This window comes from Lepidothrix coronata, unplaced genomic scaffold (assembly GCF_001604755.1).
Source record: "Lepidothrix coronata isolate B3197 unplaced genomic scaffold, Lepidothrix_coronata-1.0 Scaffold104, whole genome shotgun sequence".
NCBI lineage: Eukaryota > Metazoa > Chordata > Aves > Passeriformes > Pipridae > Lepidothrix > Lepidothrix coronata.
Window position 1 is genome coordinate 2,884,781 of NW_016690284.1, and position 10,477 is coordinate 2,895,257.

A 10,477-nucleotide genomic window follows, 5' to 3' on the forward strand; every position below is an offset into this window, starting at 1 on the left:
CAAGATTTTTGCTCAAAATTTAATAGAGGTTGTCTCTGATCTTTAAGATTAGAAGAAAAACAGCCTTTCCAGTAGAGACGGGCATGAATCAGACTAAGAAAGACCTGATCAGCTTCTTCTGTTTCCTATGTGGATATACTGGGCTACGTGGCTAAGTGTGTGGAGATGGTATGCCTGTCTCAGGTTTTTCTATCAAGTCATGCACAGGTAATTCACTACAAAGAAAAAAAAGCATAAACTCCATGGTCTGATACTGAGGGCACTCAACTAAAACACAGGTGAGAAGTCTGGAGGCTAGTCCCATTAAATGCTTGGCTATGCTAAAAGTAAATCGAAGAGAGAAGAGATTCACCTTACATTAATTAATAATCTGAAAAGTAAAGAACCTCCTTGGGAAATGAGAGAGAGATACATGCTATCTGTAAATGTTTCAAGTCCTTCTTTTTCCAGGCCTGCCCAAGATACCTCTTGACTGTTGGGGGAATATGTGTCTGTGTGTCTTCTGACTACTCTTTTTTACTTTTGACCAGACAGTCAATCCTGAACAAGAGAAATGTTCTGTACAAAACTGACAAGTTAGCTGAAAAAGTGATTGTTTTGAAAGATTATCTTTTCAGTTACATGGGTAACAATTTCACAGCTATCTTCTGAGCCCAAGGTAAAAAGGCTGAGCTCAAGGGCAGAGAATCACGACTGTCAAAATATTGCACAAAGCATGCTCATATGCACTAACCCTCTTCTGGGGAAAAATAAGAAGTAGTAATTACATTTTACTAATAAAAAATTATAAAAAATAATAATAAATAGAAACAATAGCAAGATGCATAGAAATTGGATGAAAAGTGTAATACAAGTAATGAAATTATAATTTGTTACCCAGTGGTTACTGCTTGTTTCACCATCTCAAAGATTTATGTACTCATCTTAAAGGCTTATGGATGCGATTGATGTATTTTGTTCTCATGCGTATGTAGATCTGAAATAAGAAACTGCACATCAAGTGACTCCAACTCTGCAAAAAATGCATTAGATGACATTGTAAGCTTCCTACAATAAGATGGAATTAGAAAGGGGGGCAGGTAGGGCGTTGTTTGTTTCTCTGACACTCAGATTTAAAAAAAAATCACATGACATTTTTTGAGGGGAATCTAGCGAACTATTTCACTTCTGCAAAAAAATAAGGCACCCCTATGACTGCAGTGGGAGGTGACACTCTATAGTGGATTAATACAGGCTCCAGGATTTGCACAGAGCCTGTCTCATCACAGCTGCAAATATTTTACTGATGATTCATAAGACTTACCACATCAAAAATCTCCTTTATCTCATGATTATTGTGCTATAAAGCACCTCACAGAGTTCTGCAGTATTTTTAATTTAATCCCCTTACTTTGCCATGGGCAAAAAGTATATCTATAATATTCACTTGACTTCTGTCTTTAGGGGAAATCTGTATGTTCTGAGGAGCTCAAACAAAACTGAAGTTGTGGTTATTACTTCAGGACAGGTAACCAGTAATAACAAGATCTGAAATTAGAAAACCTAATGTTATTTAAAGTTTTCATTTTAGAAATGCAGTGAATATTCTGAGAGCTCTACTTTCAGAGGTCTACAATAACAAGAAACTTCAGAGAAGATACTACTGAATAATTTTTGTTCTGGGTTTGTCTACCTGCATGATGTTGAGCAATGCCACCTTTCTCTCCTGTGGAAGGGTACGCTGACCCATGAGTGAGATGCTATTCTGGTCACACCAAGCCATAAGCCAAGGATGTAGTGTGAGGTACAGCAGTCCAAACCACCCTCAGAGCATCCTTTTGCTCCAAGTGCCCCTGGGAACCATCGGGAAGAGATACTTTCTCCCTCCCTTCTGCAGTCCAGTGGCAGGCAGGACCCACTCCATGTGTGTGCAGGAGGTACACGTGTTCTGCCCTGAAACAGAGACAGTGAGATTCAGCACTCAGGCAGAGCAGTTCGTTTAGTAGGTTTGCCTTTTAAAGTCCCAGCCTGATGTTTCTTTTGCACAGTCTGCTTCTGAATTATCCCACTGGGCAGACCTTCATCCAGAGTAAATCCACATCTCAACATGCTGAAGATATGCAGAAGGTATTTTAATGGTCTTATGTAATACAGTCTAGTAAGGTTTTTTTAATGTCTTTCTCCTTCTTCAAAGACTCAGTGAGACACTGTACCACTGCAGTGGTGGTGCTGCTGTGATCTTCGAGGCTATCAAGCAGACAACGCCTTTTTTTTTTTTTTTTTTATAACTGTGGAGAGGTAAGCATGAGGAAAACAAGCTTTGTTTTCTGACCAGGACTTGAGTGCCCTGGAGGTTGCCCATTATTATTTTCCCCTATTATAATCTTTCTTTATGTTGTGCAGCTTGATTTCTGCTGGAGCTTTCATTTAAATTTTTTGCTGTTCTGCCTATTTGAATGTTGTTTGCAGTCTTTTTGTCTCTGAATATCTGTCAAAGGGCAGGTGCTACTCAGTACCTCAGATTCAGTATTACACTAATTGATGGTGTTAATTGATGGAAGCAAAGTGCTCACTCCCCTCAGAGTTCTTCTGTAGTATTTGACCATGTCTTTCCACAGTAGGTAATGCAAATTCTAGAAAAGCTGTGGTTTGTGTTCTGTGCTTATGGTAGAGGTAAGGGAGGTGATGTCCACCAATACAAGCGCTCACTAGAATCAATCATACCTGGTTCAACTCATCAAATGTAGTTTTCAATTAAGCAGATTTTGTTCATTTGCCTAAATCTGTCTCTATACTGTTAGACTTTTCTACAGTAAATGACTGTAGAAATGTCATTTCTACAGTGACTTTGCCTTCCCTGCTATTGACAAAAAAGGGAAAAAAAAATCTAAAAAGACTTTTAGGGGACAGGGGAAGGTATATTATAACTATCCTGAGCCTGTTTTCAGGCAGTCCTGATAAGCATATGTTATTAAGAAAGAAAGAGTAAGTCTGGAAGCAATTTTGAGATGACAGTAAGATGTAATTAATCATAAGAATGCTTAGAGCAAGCTGCTTGCTAACACTCAGTGTAAACTGCAGGTGGCACCATTTATACAAAATTTTAAAGAAGACCGGGGGAAAAAGTTGTCTCTTTCAATTTGAGTTTTCTGATACCTTGCTGTGATGGTATAGCGTTTAGTACTCTGCATTGTGGCCGCAGCAATCTCGGTTCAAATCCGAGTCACAGCAGGGGAAAATGTATCTTTTGAAGATTATATAATTCCATATCAAAAATAATCTATTAGTGCTGTCTAAGACTAAGGTGAGAAAGCTCTGTAACTTCTACAAGAATGTTTTGCTAAAAGAGTATATACCATAAGCATTAATTCATAAATCCTGTTGCCAAGTGAGATTTTTTTAAAATTTAAATATTTGTGGGTATATATCCATATCTGGTAAAAACTATACTAATAATTATTAATAATTCCATCATTATTATGGAGTTTATCAGATAATTTGGAGGCCACTGGATAGAATTTCTGGTAGTTAGTTCTTTATTTAATAAGGAGTCAATTTCAAGAGCAAGCACTGTTTTTCTCTCACTGCTGCACCTGATGGGACTTCAGTCCCCTTTATAATCAATTACATCTCCACCAGGCCCAGACAGATTCATGCAACAGGCCAGCTGCTGCAGAGTGTGAATGCAGGTGCCTTTCTCTCTCTCTATGGGAGTAGGAAAATTCCTTACTGTCCTACTTAGTGAGGAAGTGAAAAAAATCTTTCTTTGCACCATTGTAAGGAAAAGTCAAAGCCCTGTATGCCTGGGAACTTGGTAGGGCACATCACCTCTGGAGGCTGTAGGCTTAGGCATCCCAGTTTTGACATAGTAGACTACTGGCCTGTGGCATCTTATGAACTGCCTCAAGATCACAAGAGCTCTTTCCATTGTGTTTTTCAAAATATCTTTGAGCATTCCTCTGGTTGGGCTCAGATTTCCTGTCTAAATATCATTCAGCCCTTTAGGAGCATGTCAGAGCAATTATCTCTTGAATTCTTGGTCTAATCGATAAGACAGATGTGGCTGATTTTTCAAAAGACAGCAATTTAGAAATATGTACTAGCATGAAAGAGACTAGAATGATCTTTCATACTCTATCCCTGCTATAGTCTTTCAGAAATATCGTTTGCTGTGTTAGATTTTATGAACTCCAGAGATACCAACTTAACTCATCACAGGTGCACACCATCTAAAGAATCCTAGTGAATTAAGTCCTAGAAAAGAAATTCAAAAATTGCAAGGCCAAAAATTTTCCTCTACTCATGCATCATCCTGAGGCTCCTGAAGAACTCAAGGCTCACCCCTACTTGACCTCAACCTCCCTGGAACTGACTTCTCTATATCCAGTGTTCATCTTAGCTGAATATTACCTTATTGTTAGTTATAGTAATATTGATGATTTTGAAGAGTTTTAATAGGACACTAGACAAATTCAAAATGTTCCTTTTTTAAAATTTATTTGTATTTTATGATGACTTACCAGAAAACAGTGATTATTCTGTTTGATTTAGGATACCAATATTTGAATTGGTATTACTATAAACTGAGACTGAGAATGGCATAGGCAGATAATCAGATCTTCCTTACTGCTTCCCCCTGCAGTTATTTATTCTCCTCACAAGAGAATGAAAATTAAAAGCCAGCTTCATTTTGGAATATAAACACGCAAGTGCAGGTGGCTCCCAGCATTATATTTCCTGAGAAAATATTTATGAATTTTTTCCTTCTCATTAGAGAAAAAGAAAACAAAAGCTTTAGTACAAAAGAGTTTCCAGGATAACAGGATTGCAGATCAGGAAACATGGAGTGGTAATCCTGGAACTCGAATCTTTATTTGCACAAGATTACCTGTATGTTCCTTGAATATGTGGGTCTTCATGTCTGGCAGACATGTCGAGATAACACTTTTCCAGTTGGAAACCATGGTCTGATAATAATATATTCAAAATATTAACAAGTTTACATAAATCTATTTCTGAAGTTCTAAATTTTTATTGTCTAAGACCAATTTGGAGGCCAGAGAGAAGAGTTCACTTCAGCAGTCTTCTCTGCTTTTATGCAGCAAGCTGATCTGGTGGGAAATGAATAGTTGTTAAAAACAAGGCAGGAAAAGAGAGTACATGCTATTCTTTGCAGCTCTTCCATGTCTTTTTGTGCTTGCTATTGTTCTCATGCATGGCTCATTCTGCTTAGAATGTAAAACTTTTAAGACACAGAGGTGTCTGTCTCCATATCCCTAGCATGACCAATTCACTTCTTGGCACAGAAACCAATAGGATGTACTCATCAACAGTGCTTGGGGAGAGATCATGTTATTGTATTTTAACATTAACTGCTTATTAGGGGTAAAACTGCTAGATTTTTTTAAGTTATGGAGAAAGACACCTAGTTTTTAAGAATGCAATGTTGAACAGAAAGTCTTGAAAACCTTTTGAAATGTTAATAGAACCTGATGTAGATTTCTGTTCTACCCTCTTCATTTTTCAGGAGTGCAGCAGAGTTGGTTTTATTCTGTCTGGTGTTCATATCACGTGTTGAACAGGATAGAAACCAGTGGCTTTTCGAATCTGAAGTCATTGAATCAAATTAATTCTGTTTTTTCATTCTCTTCCCAGGACTGCAGCTCATATTAAGACTTTTATAGGTCCCCTCTGAAATCCTTTCAAAAGGCTGTGGTCAAGTAGATTCTTTGAAAGGAAATATGTGGTAAAAAGAACTCCTGAAATCTTAAATACCTGGTCGTGTTTCAGCAAAGAATGCCAGGAATTCACTTCACAGGTGGGATGATTTTACCTCTGGAAATTCAGCTCTGAGTTTACAGGCTATTACTGCAGAATTGGTAGTAATTGGGGAAAATTTGACAGATGGAGAGATTCCTGAGACTGATGTGTAAACAGAACTGCATAAACAATGTCTGATGCTGCAGTTCTGTTCTCATAATCTGTCTTTGGTGTTGCTTGAAAGAAAGCATGTCCTGCTTTTTAAATAAGACTGTGTTGCTTCTTATTTGCAATGCCCCAGCAGTCACTCACAGCACTAGTGAGAGCTGCAGCAGAACACATGTGAAGACTGTCATCAATTTTTGAAGTGTTTGACTTGCACCACTTTGGGTTAAGCTTTTACTTGAATCCAACAACTTTTTGCACTGCAATTCAAACTACTGGTTTTACTGCTTCACCCAGAGTTTAGCACAAACCCCAAACCACCAATTGTCCAAAACCATCTGAATAATGTTTTATGTTGCACGTTATTTGGTATTTATTTCTCTCTGTTTTTTCACCTTTGAATTCCAAATTCCTAATTTTTCATTCTAAAACTGCATAGGTGTGTCGTCTTGATTTAAAATGTCACAGAACCAAAATTAGCTCTTTGATTTAGATTCAAACACATTTGGTAAATATATCTTTCACAAAGATTGGTGAAATTAATTCATTTGCTTAATGTTTTAGAACTTTTTTCATCCTCTCTTTTATAAAGAAATGTTGTGCATGTTTTCTCTGTACCAAATACAACTCAGGAGATGACAGTTTGTGATACTCCTTCCAAAGGAAATTACTTTTTGTCACAAAACAGCCTCCATCCAAAGGAATCTCAAAACATAGTGCTTTAAAAATCTCTGAGAAGAGAGTACAATTTTGATATTCCATGCTAATATGGCAAAAATCTTCTCTTATAATGCAGTCTGTAATGTTAACGTAACCAGAATATCTGTGCTGCTAAACCAGCACTTATGAGAAAGTTGTGCATGAAATCAACAACACAGCCATCCCAATTTTTCTGGTAATTCCTTTCTTGTGGATTCCTGAATTCTCAGTTTAGATTTCATGCTTCCAGACTCCTGGAATAATGATTTTAATTTTTTTTTCCTGTTGTTTTCTGATATGAGCAGCAAATGTCTTACTTTACGCTGCATAATTGTATCACTAATCTTTTGGTGTTAGCAGGTCTATCTAAACTCTTCAGAAAAATCTAACATACTTAGATGGGCTTATTCTGGGTCCTGCACTATTACTGTTATTCATTACGCAGTTGAAGGCAAGAAAGTGCACTGACCTTTGTACTGGCACAAAGAAGAAAACTTCTTTGTGATATAACTGTGAAGGCATCTGTATTAAAACTACATGAGATAAATTGGTATTTTACTGTTACATTTCAAAAAGAAAAGTCTGAATCATTTAGCTAAAGCATCAGTAAGAAAATTAATGTATCATAGAAAATTCTCTTTGGAAACATGTTTTGAATGTATTTTGTGTGTGTGTGTGTGTGTAAGAACTGATCTTGACTGAAAAATGACTGTGAAAGAACTTTTGAAGGCCTAAAGAAACGTGAAGTCTTCCAGAGAGACAAAAGTGTAATTTCTAGAAAGAGATTTATGGTTGATTCACCAGCTCTAGAACTGCTTTGTTTCAACATATTGCCCTTTCTATTTTTGTTTGCTGATAGATGGGTTTAATGGAATTAAATATTCCCTGCTGAACTTCACAGTTACATGAGCCCTGATTTAAAAGCAATCCCTTTTCATCTTAATAGTTTCAAGATAGTCTTGCTTCCTTACTTTGCCCTGGATAGACACCCGGAGGAAGTTTGCCAAGAGCTGTGAAGCTTGTGTCTGGTTGCCTGAATAGTCTTTGACCTCAGAAGGACATACACTGTCTTCAGCAAGAAAAACTTTTGAGAACCTGGCCTCAACTGTTAGAAACATAAGTCTGTGTACCATTACTGAGTATTTATTGCCTCCTCATTTTTCAACTTGTCTCTTCTTTTTAGTTCTAGTCAAGACTGTGTGCTTAAGTATGAAGAAATTATTTGGTCAAAATGAATACTTTTTACTTCAGTCATCAGGATTTGTAGCTATCTGAAGATAAAATTAGAATTGGTCACATAATCTAAGTTCATTAATACATTTTTGAGCATCTTCTATTAATAACAAAATAGAACTGTGTTGCTGTATGGTTCAATCAGTTTATGAAGTGTCACACTTGGAAGTGTGTCTTGAAAACTTCTTCCCTTGTGCCTTTCAACTAACTTCCCTACCTCACCATCCCCATACTCAAAAACTACTGGTCCCTACCGCTCCCTGTCCCAACAGACAGAAACACCCACCAGGCAGTATAGCCAGGAGGACTGAATAGTGCTTAGATAAACAGAGAGACATATTAGACCATTTCCCCCCTGTCCTGTGGTAGAATTCTCTCTGTCACATCATCCTCTTCCACCCAAAAGGGCATTGCATTTCCAGCAGCGTCTTGCTTCTCTTAATCAAATTTTAGACCTAGACACGATGTCTTCCATTTGCTGCTATTGCTAAGTGTATAATTCTTGGAATAAAGATGGTAGGAAGCCTCACAATAAAGAAATTAATAGCATGTAATTTAATGCCTCCTTTGCTGCTTTTTTTGGGAAAAATTCTTCTGGAATTGTCCTTTGTGGTGAGTCATCTCTGAGGAGAGATCATAGAAATAAATGAATGTTTGCTGGGAGAAGGAAAGGATGTATGTTAAAATACTAATAGTGAAGTCAGTGAAAATGTTGTCCCAGACAACTTGAGCACAGCAACATCTGTGTGATTTTCTTGAAATCACACAAAAGGAGATAAAAACCTGTTTATGCAAAGAGTATCAACCACCTTATCATGTAGCAATGAGCTAGATGACCTCCTTTTTTTTGTTGTTTGTTTGGTTTTTTTTTTTTTTATTTGTTTTTGTTTTTTGTGCAGCTACTGCTTTCTCTTCTCTGTTTTGGAACACTGAGGTCTGTTCAGCAATTACTTCTGAGTGAGGGCTGTGTGGGTGTCTCCAGCACCAAGCCTCCAAATGCGAGGACTAAAACAACTTCCTTTCCCTCGTGCCGTGACTCGGATTTGAACCGAGATTGCTGCAGCCACAACGCAGAGTACTAACCACTATACGATCACGGCGAGCTACAGTGGGTATGTCCAAGGCACTGTGTTTTCTGTCCCCTCTAGCAGAGCCGTGCAGGCATTGCCACCTAGTGTGGGCCGGCTATAATATCCCGCGTGTGGGCATCCTCCCCGGAGTGACCACTACTCTTGAGGCACCCTCGGGCATCCCTCGGCCAAAAACAGTGCTGCTGACAGAGTACATGCTGAAGACAGGCACAAATGCTGTGGTGGCAGAAAAGTATTCCTTCTCCTTTTGACAATTGCAAGCTGGTGAGGAAATCTTTTGTTGCCTTCTGTTTGGCCAACATCTGTCTTCAAATATACAATAATTTTGGTCTCTGAGTCTTCTTTCTGTTTTCAAAAAGTGATGGGGGGAAATCTGGTGAAAGGACTTTCAAAGTTACATAACTAATTTAAAAGCTGTTAAAAGGGAAGCATAAAAACACACGTTCCACTCCTGCTCTAAGCCAGATTTCAACCAAGGTTGCCATAGCACATAGTATCAGGCACTGGAATGTCACAGCAAGCTGGCACATTGTGACAGGTTTTGAAGGGACACGGCAGACAAATATCAATTCCAGTAAAATAACAAATGTTGACAGCAGTGAGTCATTAAAGAAGGATTTCTGTTGAGGCTTGAGAGTTAATGTTTCAAAACACAAGTGTTCTTAGTAGAGTTATTCTAATAATTGTCTTATTAAAGATCTTATATCCACTATTTAGTCTCACTTTTTAATTCTGTGTCTGACAGCAATAATAAGCAAAGATTGATAATAGCAAGTATCTTTACAATTTTGTTAATTAAAAAAGTGGAAGGAATTGGGGGATACACCAGATGGTTGTGCTGCCATCCTGAGGGACCTCCCAAGCTGAAGAAATGGGTTGACAGGAACTCCATGAAGCTCAACAAGTGTCAAACCCTGTGTCCAGGGACGAACAGCCCCATGTACCAGCACATGCTGGGGGCTCGCCAACAGGAAAGCAGCTTGGCAGAAAATGGCCTGGGAGTCTTGATGGACACCAAGATAATCATGAGCCAGCAATGTGCCCTTGAGGCAAGGAAGGACAAGAGCCTCCGTGGCTGTATCAGGCAGAACAGTACAGCAGGTCAAGGGAGGTGATCCCTCCTCTGTCCTCAGCACTGGTGAGACACATGTGGATGGTGTGCCCAGTGCTGGGCTCCCCAGTACAAGAGAGACATGGACATACTGGAGTGTGTACACTGAAGAACCATAAAGATAATGAAGGACATGCAGCTTGGAGAGTGGAGCTAGGACTTTTTACGCTCAAGAAGAGCAGGCTTAGGGGGGATTTTATCACTATGCATAAGTACCTTATGGGAGAGTAAAGAAGTTGAAGCCAGCTTCCTTTCTGTATGCATTGATAGGACAGAAGGTGATTGGCACCAGGTGAAATAAAGGAAATTCCTTTTAAATATAAGAAAAACTTATTTACTGTGAGAGTAGTTGAACACCAGATCAGGTTGCCCAGAGAGGTTGTGGAGTCTCCAACTTTGAGATATCCAAATCTGACTGGATATGGTCCTGTGCAACCAG

At 38.5% G+C, this 10,477-nt stretch overlaps 1 non-coding gene across 1 annotated transcript; it reads right to left on the bottom strand.

Moving 5' to 3' along the window:
- Positions 1–8,864: 8,864 nt before the first annotated feature.
- On the bottom strand, positions 8,865–8,936 carry TRNAH-GUG. The gene has a single exon. It is a non-coding gene; the product is annotated as a tRNA-His (tRNA).
- Positions 8,937–10,477: the final 1,541 nt, after the last annotated feature.